At 44.2% G+C, this 12,863-nt stretch overlaps 2 long non-coding RNA genes across 5 annotated transcripts; one reads left to right on the forward strand and one right to left on the reverse strand.

Annotated features, from left to right (window-relative positions):
• Positions 1-3,324: 3,324 nt before the first annotated feature.
• On the forward strand, positions 3,325-5,101 carry LOC114789225 (uncharacterized). Its single transcript, XR_003749631.1, has 3 exons — positions 3,325-3,633; positions 4,609-4,882; positions 4,987-5,101. It is a non-coding gene; the product is annotated as an uncharacterized LOC114789225 (long non-coding RNA).
• A 2,654-nt stretch (positions 5,102-7,755) lies between these two features.
• LOC114787515 (uncharacterized) lies at positions 7,756-12,485 on the reverse strand. Of its 4 annotated transcripts, none has more exons than XR_003749413.1 (4): positions 11,113-12,485; positions 10,315-10,398; positions 8,016-9,855; positions 7,756-7,794 (listed from the first exon to the last, which is right to left on the reverse strand). It is a non-coding gene; the product is annotated as an uncharacterized LOC114787515 (long non-coding RNA). The 4 variants fall into 4 exon arrangements; XR_003749412.1 differs by having other exon boundaries at positions 10,482-12,485; XR_003749411.1 differs by having other exon boundaries at positions 8,021-9,855; positions 10,315-12,485.
• Between the last annotated feature and the right edge of the window lie 378 nt (positions 12,486-12,863).

The raw sequence follows: 12,863 nt of genomic DNA on the forward strand, positions 1-12,863 counted from the left end.
TCCTGTCCAGCTCTGTGTGTGTGTGTGTGTGTGTGTGTGTGTGTGCGCGTTTCTGGGAGGTTTTCTGCGGGCTGGAGTTTCTGAGGAAGTCGGTTTTCTCGGCTTTACCTGGAAAACACATTAAAATCGTTTCAGGCGTGATTGTTGACCCCCATGTGTTTGGTTCCACAGCCGTGGCCCTTTACTGTGTCTGAGGTCAGAGAGCAGGGGTTAAAGGTTGCAACCTCACAGGGAGAATGGAAACGGCCAGCGGCTCCGCGGTGCTTCCGCTGTCGCTGAGCTGATTTATCCCCCCCCACACACACTTACACACACACTCAACCGTTTACGCAAACACCTCAACCATTAAAAATACTTCACAGCAACATAATCGCCTCCGCCTTCCAGGTGTGTGTGCGAGTGGGGGCGGAGCTTCACCCCGCCACTCGTCTGAGTGGCCAGGTTTACTGGTGTGTGTGTGTCTCACTGCAGCTGTTCCTTTATGACCGTAACCTTGAGCTGTGCGCTCCTCTGTATTTAACCTCCTTACACACACACAAACACACGGTCCCTTTACTCCGCAAAACACACAATGGCCGGCCCTTTGGAGTTATGACCGGGGCCGAGGGCCCACCCTGAGTGTGGGACATTCTCGGCATTGTTTGTGTGTGAGATTGCAGGCCACTGTTTGCTTCTTATTAGCACAGGGGCTTTAGGGACGTAACCGGTCCCTGCGCCATTGTGGCTGGTGTGTCCGTTTACTCGCGTCCCCGGTGAAAGTCTGAGAGGCTAAAGGCTGTAAAAGTCCCCTAATGACTGCATTCACTCAATACTGTGCAGGGTGGGTGTGGGTGGGGATGCCTTAGGCACAGATGGTGTAACGAGTGCCGTTTTTTAATTAGTTCAGTTTGCTCGAGCTGGATGGATGACCTGCGGAAGCTCGGTACGGTGTACGGTGTCCGGTGTCCGGTGTGAAGAGCTTTACCTCAGGGGAAGGGCACTCTCGAATGCAGCGGCAAGCAGCGCTTGTGGGGACAGTGGTGACGTCTGTACTTCCTCCGCATGTTCAGGAAATCTGGGAATGAAAGAGGAACAAGGAGAAGTCAGCGTCCCGTTCGTCTTCGTCCAACCAGAGAGCAGTGTCCCCAGCGTCCCCAGCGTCCCCTCTGAAAGCGGCCGACCTGGCAACACGGGCCCGAGGGCGGCAGATATGATCGCCCTGCGCGCACAGCTGTATTATGCTAATGCGGCCATACCGAGGGCTTCATTAGCATTGTGTAAAACATCTTGACTAACAAAGGCCCCGCGCAGCCGGTGCGCCCGGGGGCACGGATTACCGGAGGAGCCGTGAAAAGGTGGCGCTGGTTTCAGATGCAGATTTTTTTATTTCTTTTTTTACCCCCCAGAAAATGGAGTCAAAGTCTTAGCGCTGCAGCCCGGGCGACTCGGTTCTGAGTCGGTTCCTGAATCGATCTACCTTACCCGGCTCACCTTGACCACGTGACTGGAGAGAGGACGTATTTTTAATAAGTTTGCAGAACGACGCGTGTCGGTGGCCATTCGAAGATAAGCGATCGGCTGAGAAGCCCTGCAGAACCCCGACATTCTTACCGGGTTTCTGTGCGTCTGTCACCACCAGCGCCGCTGCCAGCAGCATCAGGAGGAAGAGGAGGAGGAGGAGCGGGCGAAGGATCCTCATGGTCCTCGGCTGGAGCTCCGTTTACGCGCCGAAAGTTGGCCGGTGTCCTGCTTCTGGACCAGGCTGGTGGTCCTTGTTACGTCCTCTCTCTCTCTCCCTCTCTCTCTCTCTCTCTCTCTCTCTCTCTGTGGCCCACTGACAGATGACCTCAGCGACGTGTGAATGACCAGAGTGGACAAAGCAGTCACTCCCCCTCCTTAAGTAGCCCTGGACAGGGAGGGGGGGGGGGGGGGGGGGGGGGGGGGGTGGGAGGGATGTGCAAAAGAACCCCCACCCCCAGCAGTCACATACACACACACACACACACACACACACATTCACACTGGGAGAGACACAGAATAGACTTTGCATTGCACATACTGAGCCCACGTGAGCCGACAGGAAGCCCCCACCCTGCTGAACGTCACCCCGTTTCGCCGGAGCTGTACATGCCTGCAAGCTGCATGTGTCCAGGGGTGTTCTTTTTACCTGGGCTCGACCTTTGACTGGGGTGTGAGAGACCTAGAGAGAGAGAGAGAGAGAGAGCGGCCCTCCGTCGGCACCTTTGGGATGCAGAGTGGCCGTTAACCGGTGGCTGTCGAAGCTGCATATGTGAACACTTTGCACTAATGAGGTGCTGCCTTTGTGCTGCCTCCATTACGCTCCTGTGTGTGTGGCTGAGCCGCAGGGGTCGGCCGGTCACTCCGCTTCACCCCCTGAGTGTGTGGCGAGGGCCCAACATCTGGATTTTACACCCCGTGCCACGCAGGTGCTGCTGAGAGCCGCTACCCGCGCTGGCACGTACCGGTCCTCTTTAATGATCAACTCGGGCGCTGAAACAAAGTGTGTGTAGAGAGTGTTTTCACATGGGAACGAGACCCACACACACATGAACTAGACAAACATGGGTGAACATGGGTGAGAGGAGAGGAGGTGTGTGTTTGGGGGAGAGAGAGAGAGAGAGTGTGTGTGTGTACAGGCTTGATTGACCGACTGTGAAATTAGCAGATTTGTCGAGGGCTTACACACGCAGATAAAAACGCACACTCCATCCAGACGGCAACGCACAGAATGAATATCTGCACGACTGTGTGTGAAGGACTGGAAGGACTGTGTGTGTCAGGACTGGAATCAGAAAACTTGATTAAACCTGAAGGAAATTGCTTAATGCTTATTGCTTATGAAACTGAACTGTCTCAAAACTGGCAATCTGCGCTCAAATCTTCAACTGGGCATGTTGAACTCTGATTGATACATAAACACTGACAGTATATGACGCACTATAGTACTGTTTTTACCTAGTTATACTATTCCTAATTCAATAGTACTGTTTTTACCCAATTCTACTATACCTAATTCAATAGTACTGTTTTTACCCAATTCTACTATACCTAGTTCTATAGTACTATTTTTACCTAATTCTACTGGACCTAATTCTATAGGACTGTTTTTTACCTAATTCTACTAAACCTAATTCTACTGGGCCTAATTCTATAGGACTGTTTTTTACCTAATTCTACTAAACCTAATTCTCTAGGACTGTTTTTTACCTAATTATACTGGGCCTAATTCTATAGGACTGTTTTTTACCTAATTCTACTAAACCTAATTCTATAGGACTGTTTTTTACCTAATTCTACTAAACCTAATTCTATAGGACTGTTTTACCTAATTTTGTTTTTAAAAATCATTTTAATTTTGTGCTCTTGTTTTAATTTCTTGACAGATTCTTTTTTCATTAACTAAAATGATTCTGGTCTTTTAATCTCCGCAAATACGAGGGAGCCGTACATTCCACATCTGAGGAGACAGCTCGCGCACACACAGACACACACTCTTTTTTTATGCCAAGCAGGATTACAGCCCAGCAGGCTGCTAATGGATCACACACCAACGACCCGGTGCTTACACCCCAAAAGCGGCTTTTCACCCCTGTCTGCAGCGCTGTGTGGGGAGAGACACCAGGCCGACTGATGGTGTGTGTGTGTGTCTCTTACAGAAGGAAGGCCGGGAGACTGCGCGTGTGTGCATGTATGCAATTTGTATGGTTTTACGAAACTCCTCCCCCTTTTGTTGCACGTGGGGCCTGCATGTTAGTGTCCATGTTTTGTGTGTGTTCGAGTGTTTAAATGTCTTGTTTGCATGTGTATGTGTTTGTGGTCTCAGTTTCAGTGTAAAACTCCATTTTAACATGCATTGTTAACACATTGTGTCTGCATGAACTTTTCATTTTTGGAATTTGAATATGCTAATTTGACATTGTTATTTAAATGTTGGCCTGGTATTCACAGTAGCCTGTACTTAAAGGCAGTAACGAAATATCAAAAGAAAACATTTAATAGCCTTGTTTAAAATAATTGCTTATTAATACAGACGGGAAGAATGAAGGTCGGTTTAAAATAGATCGTGTACGATTTTACAACGCGATCAAATGGGCGTGGTTATTTATTTTTTATTTTTTGTGTTGCATTGTATATGTTTCTGTTCTTACTTCGAGCCTCTAAAGGCAGACGTGATCCGCTGAGAAGTACTTTCAGTTGGCACATCCAGATCACTGGGGGTTGGATGGTTCTCTACTTCACGTTCTAGTGCAGTGGTTCTAAATGTGGGGTCGAGGGTGGAATTCCTGAACATGCACAGCCACACAGGATCCAGAGGAGGTTCAAGGCATTTTTCCATCAGACACACTCTTTCATTCACTCATTCTATTACACACACACACACACACACACACACACTCCATCACTCACGATGACCCTGACCCTGGCGCAGATGCTGACTTCTCCCTCGTGTGTTGCGGCACAGTAAATGTCATATCCCTTGGCGGGTTAAAAGGCGGGAGCAGGAAGTGATATGAGGGTTCACATCCAGGTCGTAATGTTTAGAGTCAGATAAGGACACCTGGCCTGTGACCCAGATAATAACCGAGCTCCTTCCTGCTCTCCTCCCAGAGTTTTACAACTTTCCCAGCCCCTCTGCCAGGAAGCCAGTCAACCCCCAGTAACACGAACTGGAACCATTATACAGCCGCCACCCGACCGGCATCAACCTACAACTCCGTCACTAATGAACTGCTCCTCCACACAACCAGATAATTCGAGAATCAGCAGGAGGCCACCACTTCAGGAGCAGAATTGAGGACACGTCGCCATCTGCTGGCGACGAGCTGCAGGAATAAAGCTTGGAATGCAACATATGAGATACAGTACAGCACTATGACGGATGGTGAGGGGGTCTTCTCTAACTCTGATGTCTCTTCTGACGACCTCTGCATATGTTTCAATACAGTGTGCTGATATTGATGCTGCATTATGTTCTTCTGCACCCAGGCAGAAGCCACCAGAACTGCTAAAATGCTGCATTCTTGAGTTCTCCTTGGGTACAGATGTACACTTTACAGGGGGCTTTACGCATCTAAAAAATAAAGATCTGGCTTGTCATAAGAGGTTTGACAATTTAAGAAAAAATGTATATGAAGGTAGATTGCTAATCTATTTATTTTGTACCTCATTGGAATAGAGATAATGACACAGAGATAATGACAAATCTTGTACATTTGGAGCTATATCAGTTTTTTTATGTTGTTTTCAATGCTTTGAATTTAGGCGTTAAATGTTTCTGCCCCTTCCTAACTTAAATGAGAGAATTCTTTAATGAAAGCTCAGATAATCTCTCTGCATGTTTTTTTTGTGTGAGAGTGGATGTGTACACTTTTTGAACTGAGATCATATTTATGATGCCTGTTGATGGTTTTATTACAAGAAAAGAATCCGGATGTAAACTGTGAAGGAGGCAAGGGTGCAGCCAACAATGAATGTTGGCTTCTCTTTTTAACTCCCTCCATCTCCCTGGGACAACTTTACACTTGTCTCAAATTTATTCAGTATTTTAGTATTCATTTGGAACAATAATGGGAATATGAATGAGACAGAATACAATTAATACAATAATACATCTAAACATAATAATACATAAATACTATATATATAAAAGTCAGTCTTCAGCTTTCATGTCAACCTTCTAATAGTTCTGGATTTAATGACTATTTCTGTTTTTAGTTTTCTTTGTGTAAGGGCTGCCATGTGTGTGTGTGTGTGTGTGTGTGTGTGTTCAAGGTTGCAGCAGTTGGGTTGTCTTGGCTGGAATGGTGATGAACTGTCTCTCCTTCTTCTTGTTCCTGTTCTTCAGACAAGTGTTTAATAGATCCTCAGTCACGTCCTGTTCTGGGAACACAACTGCACTATTATTATCATCATCATTATCATCATCATCACTAACCACTATATAAACACTTAACAGACATTAAAAACCAGAAGGCAGAATACCTTTACTATAAGTTCTACTACTAATAATAATAATAAACTTGCTGATCTTGACAAAAAAGAGGTGAAATTTAAATATTCTAGACTAGGTCTGAGTGATGTAACCTTTTATTTGGTAACAATGTAGGTCACAAAATCAGTATGTTAGCTGTATATTCAATTGATTCATAATTTTTAGAATTTTATATTTGTTATGACAATATGGAAAAGGTATAGATTCAGATATTACTTCAGGGCAAAAAAATATCAAGAAATCATTATTTGTTGCATAACATGAAAAACACTTAAAAAAATCGACTAAATGGCCCATATATAAAATATTATTAAATAAAATGTATTTATTAGCAATATAATGCTCACAGTATTAATATATTACTTTTTTCAACCAATCTGCACAAAATTAGTCACATTTAAATCTCAAGACACATATCAATAGAATGGCATAAGTGGATTAGAGTTGCATAATTTGAATAAATTGTAATAAACCGCAGCATTTCATGAACCCTACAGCCATGTATGATGTAGCTTTAAACCCTCCCTCCAAGTTGGGTCAAAACCAGCCACTAATCAAACACTGACGTGACATGATTACCATTCCATCTCTTCAACTGTGTGGTCAGATATTTGCGGTCGCCACCTTAAGATCTAGCAGAGATCATTCACATCATCAAACCCTATGATAGAAACCATGGGTGAAATGTGCAAAATGCTACACAGTGAAATACCTGGTTAATCCTTCTGGTTATCCAAAATGCACTTTGGCTTACATCACTGTCAAGATGTATGGGGCAGTGGTGGCCTAGCGGTTAAGGAATCGGCCCTGTAATCAGTAGGTTGCTGGTTCAAATCCTGATCCTACGAGGTGCCACTGAGAACAGCGCGGTTCCCACACACTGCTGCCTGGGCACCTGTCATGGCTGCTCACCAAGGTTGATTGGTTAAATGCAGAGGACACATTTCACTATGTGCACCATGTGCTGTGACAATGACTTCACTTTCACTTTAAAGAAGTATTTTTTTATCCTTTTTTTTATCCTTTATTGGTCCACTACAGAGAGCCCCCATGTTTATACAGTAGCTCAGAACAGAGAGCCCATTTCATGTTTTAAATTTAAATGGATCAGGTATGTGAAAGTGAAGTGATTGTCATTGTGAAACACTGCAGCCCAGCACACAGTGACACAATGACATGTGTCCTCTGCTTTTAACCATCACCCTTAAAGAGCAGGGGACAACCATGAAAGGCCAGTTACAGGTCTTTTTTTCTTTTAGAGCATCCACTGCCCATATGATTCAGAGAGGAAATATGGATTTGCAAGGTGGGAAGTCTGGTCTAGTGTGGCACCTTGGAAGTTGATCACCTGATGACCATCATTGGTTCTATTCCACACTAGGAGTGGGAGGGGTGAAATAGGTAAATTCAGTGGCTCGCAGTCTGTATTCTGACCAGAACAAATGGCATACTGCACCTTTAAATCTCCCTGCGCAACATGAATTGCGCCACGAACCGTAAATCAAATTTGTCCATGAGCAGCTTTGTGAAAGTACCTGTCACACTTTGTGAGCATTTGTATAAGGACGCAATACTAAAGATGGAGAAGACAGTGAAGGCGAGGAAGATGAAGAACAGCTCCAACCGGGTGAATGGCAGCTCCATGACATCAACCCACTGCACGCAGACAAAAAAATTCCATATAACAGTGAAGTGTGTTGTAATGTGTTTCTTATGGATGCACGTATTGATATGTGTGTATGGAGAGGAATGTATAGTTTTACCTGGTGTCAAGCTTTGGAGACCAAGTCGCCGGTGTTTTGCTTTGCCCCACAGACAGAAAGGAAAGTTAGAATCTGGTGTGTCAGCCATAGAGCAAGTGACAGCCAAAGTACATTTGGCACTCCCTCATACTCAAGGACAATATTCTAAGTTACTCACACACACCTTCTGTTTACAATAGCAGTACGTCACACATCACAGTGCACACACTTCTCAGAGGAAACACATTTTATCACCAGCATAAAGTGAACCGCACACTCACCATACCTGCCGTGGGGGGATTGTCAGTTATCAGTTTCGCCTAAATCGCACTGTACTGACACCCGATCCCGCATCAGGGGTTCATCACACCAGTACTGGGTGCTGACGGAGATGCACCCGTGCATCTGCTGAGAGGAAAAGGAAAGGTGGAAAGGACAGGGAGCTAGGTGGCGAATGGTGGACAAGCTGGGAGAACAGGTAGAGTCACATCATCATGCCACTAATGTGGACCAAATATCGAGTGACTAACCTTATTTGCAGGGTTCTCACACGGCTTTCATGACCGCTATTGCTCTATAGTAGCTCTTCTGAGGAATCAAATCCCATGAACTGACCACCCACTACACACATCAGTGCGACTCAGTTGCTAATAACCACTGGATCTGGGAGAAAAATCCTCAATGTTCTGTTCTGGGTTCACATAGTACAAAATACAACATTTTTCCATCAGTGCTGTCATCAATCCTTTGGCTTACTGTTAGGTTTGTATTGACTATTAAATGCTTGTTTTTTTCCCAGTAGACGTCTATAACGTCATAGTTCTAGATAACCCACAGCAAACCCTTCACTCTATTGGAGCAGCCATTGTTGTCCGACATGGAGCGACAAAATTATGGAACAATTCTGGCCAAAAACCTATACATTTTTTTCTGCTCCTGTTGGTCAAACAACAAACCGTCTTCTTGTCACCTGAACTCTACTGGTCTCACTTCACTGTATTAACACCTGATGACACTTGCTTGGAACTCAATTTCTCATCCTACTGAATTTACAACAATGGACCTATACCTACACCTTCCTGTACCCATAGCCACACCCATCTTTGCAATACACTTCCTCCTCCACTAGTGCTGACCAGAGGAAAGTTCTCCTTTTTGAGTCTTGTTTCCTCTCATTAAGCCTTTGTCTGTCTGCAGAATGCTAGCGCACATGTTCCTTTAACTGTTCTCGTGCTGATGTTGCTTAGAGAAGAACGGGATTTTAACATCAGCAGTCCACCTCATAATAATAGGTGGGGGCAGACGTCTGATGCTCAAACTGCCATGTCACTGCTCACAACCAGTTCTACTGCTGGTGACTGCAAGATGTCCTCTCAGCCTTATATTGTGTTTGGAGAGTAAACAGCCTGAACGAAATCCATCGTAGAATGACTTTGACTACACCAGTCTTATTAAAAGAGGAACGTTTGGTGTCCAGTGCACCATGTTAGTTGGGGGAGCGTTGCCAACAGTACTGCATGTAGAGATTTCCCTGAAGACAGTGTGTGTGTGTGTGTGTGTGTAACTGTGATGCTGTGCAATTGTCGAGTTTGATGTAGAGTTAGGCCACATGGTGGTGCAGTGGATGTCCTTTGAATCCCAGCCCTGGTTTTGTGTGTATGGAGTTTGTGCAGGTTTCCTCTAGGTTCTCCTGTGTCCTGACATGACTCTAAATTGTCTATAGGTTTGTGTGTTAGTGTGGGTACCCTGCTGTGAGCCCCCACACTGCAGCCAATATTTCAATTTATTCTGTATTCTGACAGATCACTACCTGCTTACTGGACTTACTGACATACTGATTATGTCAACATAATGTTCCATCATGACCATCATGTACTTCACCTTGTACTTCATTTTCAGACCTACTGCTGCTCTGATTTACTGGGTTCTGAAAGTCCAGTGTAAAGACGAGAAATGTTTCATTCCCACCACATCGTAGCTTTGCTTTATGGGATGTGATCTCTTACCTGGGGTGCCTGCCCACTTCTCCTTGAGTATTCCAATGAGAGTGGACAGACTGAAGACCAGTAGGGAAAATGTGATGACGTAGAACTCCAGCTCAGAGAACGGCGAGCCCATACTCTGCCACGGACACACACCGCATATCACAGTTACACATGACACTGATTTAGATGTCTCTTGGACACACACTCCAACACACTTCCCACCAATTAGATGTGAAAACTTGAGGACCTGATCTAGAATGAAACTGCCTGAAAATGGTCATTTATATGTGCTGATATAAGCAATAATGCATGAGAAAGAGTGCTGAACCATGAGCTTGATCCACCAAGCAGTGGCAACATCCCACAGTACAGCCTCAACTTGAGCGTATTATTGTGTGTTAAACCTGCCAAAATGTTTTATTATCAGTCCTTGTCACATGACGTGGAATAATATTTAAGGAGATACATCACTGATAATATTAAGACAATGTTGGTCGCCCCAAAGTCTAATTCAGCAATATTCAACAATATTTACCCATTGTGGGACAGATAGATGTCATATTGCAATGGAAGAACAAAGTTTATGTCGACTTACTTTTCAGAATGAGGAACATCCGGGTTAAATGCTTGTCAGAAGGGCTGTATGTTTGTAGAAACTCTTGAGAAGCGCTGTGTTGGTCTGAAATGTGAGATTGTGGGACAGTCATGTGGTCAGGGAAGCTCATATTGCCAAGAGGATTTAGTTTCAGAGCAAGTTCCTACCTGCCGACAATTATTTCCACTCATCGGGGGAAGTAAAACAATTAAATTGGGAAATACAGTGACTGGTCAAACGAGGGCGATTTTCCCGTTAGAGAACGACAGACACAGAGTAGAGGGCAAGCAGACAGAAGCAACATGGAGGATGTTGGCTGAAGGTCGTTTCTATGGTCTCGCCGCCACGTGCCCCTCAGGGATTACTAATGAATACCACGATCACATGTACACACGGTAGATGAGCTGCGTAATTAGTTGGATTTAGACACACCCATATGACACAACACTGGACACTGCAGAGAGACATCACCGAAAGACCGAAACAAACTGATGTTCTACTCAAACTGCTGGCATGGATACCAGGAGGGTAACCACAGAAAGACAGAATGAAAAGATTGCAGTGAGGCTGTGGCGGTTCTTCTGCTCTTGCCAGTCCTCCATACAGGTGTGTCACAGGCTTAAAAGACCACGAGGTCATCTTTACCAGGGTTTTTCAACCACTTCACTAATGTGGAACACTCGCTTAAACAAGCTTAAACGCACAGGTGGCATCTTTGTATGAGGAGCACAGGAACAGGTTTGGCGAGAGACACGAAAGCAGGTGCACAGGCAAGGACTATGAGGGGGTTAGGCGAACCTTTCCAGCTTGTAGAGAGTGACATAGATCAGCCCCCGGCCCCAGCAGGGTCCCATAGAAGCACCCTGAAGATCCTGAGGAATAAACACCATGGAAGGAACAAGAAATCCGGGCATGAAATATGGAGTTCTCCAGAAAAGTTGCAATGGGTGTGGCCTATCCTAAATAAATGTTTTTAGACTTAAAACACAAAACCTGTAGATTTCTTTTCAATTTGATGGATGAAAAAATTAAATAATATAAAAATTAGGCCCACTCCCTTTTCACAATAACAGAGCAGTCAAACCCAACAGAACTTCCCCACCATTTCCAGTTTAGAGCTTAAGGCTATTAAAATTATTCATAGGTATCTGTAATGCTATGCAATATAGCTACACCAAATATGTGAGATTTGCTTCACCATTTCAATTCGAGCACAAAACGCAAATTATCAACTCAATTTCATGTGAAATAGAATGGAATCTAGAATGAACCACAAATGTAGCTGTACAGCAGTCACACAGTAGAAAGATGTCCAGCCAAGCCCTTACATGTACCTTTATGGCATTTATCAGACGCCTTTTTGGGTTGCGTGTGCAAGTTTTGTGGTTTTTAGTCTTTGTGTGTACCCATGTGCCATGTGTAATCTGTTAAAAACCCTTCTTTCTTTTTCAGAGATAACTGCTTAAAAATGTCATACCCCAAATGAACAGTATATATCTCAGCAACTACAAGATATTTGCAGAATTGCAGTATCAGTACAAAGGTAGCACTTGTGAGGGACACTAGGTCACCCCTGACCCAGAGGTCACCTTTAAAGCAATTTAGCCTTCTGAAATGAGCTGTGGTAGCAAAAACTGTCACTGTTCTGGCCATGTGAAGGTCCCCTGGACCGTGTTCTGGGCCAGTGGGGATTAGAGTCTGTGAGTTTGCCCCTGTTTACCTGGCTGTTTGCACCTGGTGTTGTGTATATATACTGCCCTCTTGTGTTCTGTCCTTCGTCAGGTAGTTAAATGCTTTGTCTATGTTTATCCACGGTACTGTGTTGCGCATTATTGTTTTAGGTAAATCCCTCGTCATGTCAAGTGTGTGTGTGCGTCCTTCCTTCCTGCCTGCACTGATCCACTGTTCCTCACTAAATTGTATTGTTAAAAAGGAAACATAAAGATATTAGTAGACAAATATCTAGCTGGACTCTCCAAACTAACCATTTTTTCTGGCATGTCAGTAATACAGTAGACACATGAAAGTGTGTATGTTTATCTGTGTTGTCATCATTCACAGCCTTTTTAAAATAAATTATAATATTTTTTAACTTGCTTCAGTTACGACAGATATGACTGGGGACAGAGGAAAAAGGAGAAAGAAAAAGAGAAGATGGACAGAAAGTTGGACAGAAGATTTATGGCATTTTATCAGACGCCCTTATCCAGAGCGCCTTACAGTCAAGCAGTGACAGGGACAGTCCCCCCTGGAGACACTCAGGGTTAAGTGTCTTGCTCAGGGACACAATGGTAGTAAGTGGGGTTTCAACCTGTGACTTTGTTTCATAGGGACTTTTGGTTCTAGTGAAAAAAAAAAAATTATTCACTATATCTATTACAAATTAACTGAATTATACATATATTATGTAATTGTACTGATATAATACTGTACATTCTAATTTTACTATAATAATTTAGCATTGAAGTTCAAATTGCAATTAAAAAAAAAAAAAGTACTGGAGCTGATTTGCCTAAATAAACAGAAAGAGCGCCCTCTGCTGTGTCCTT

Source organism: Denticeps clupeoides, chromosome 4, assembly GCF_900700375.1.
Source record: "Denticeps clupeoides chromosome 4, fDenClu1.1, whole genome shotgun sequence".
In the NCBI taxonomy this organism is placed as follows: domain Eukaryota; kingdom Metazoa; phylum Chordata; class Actinopteri; order Clupeiformes; family Denticipitidae; genus Denticeps; species Denticeps clupeoides.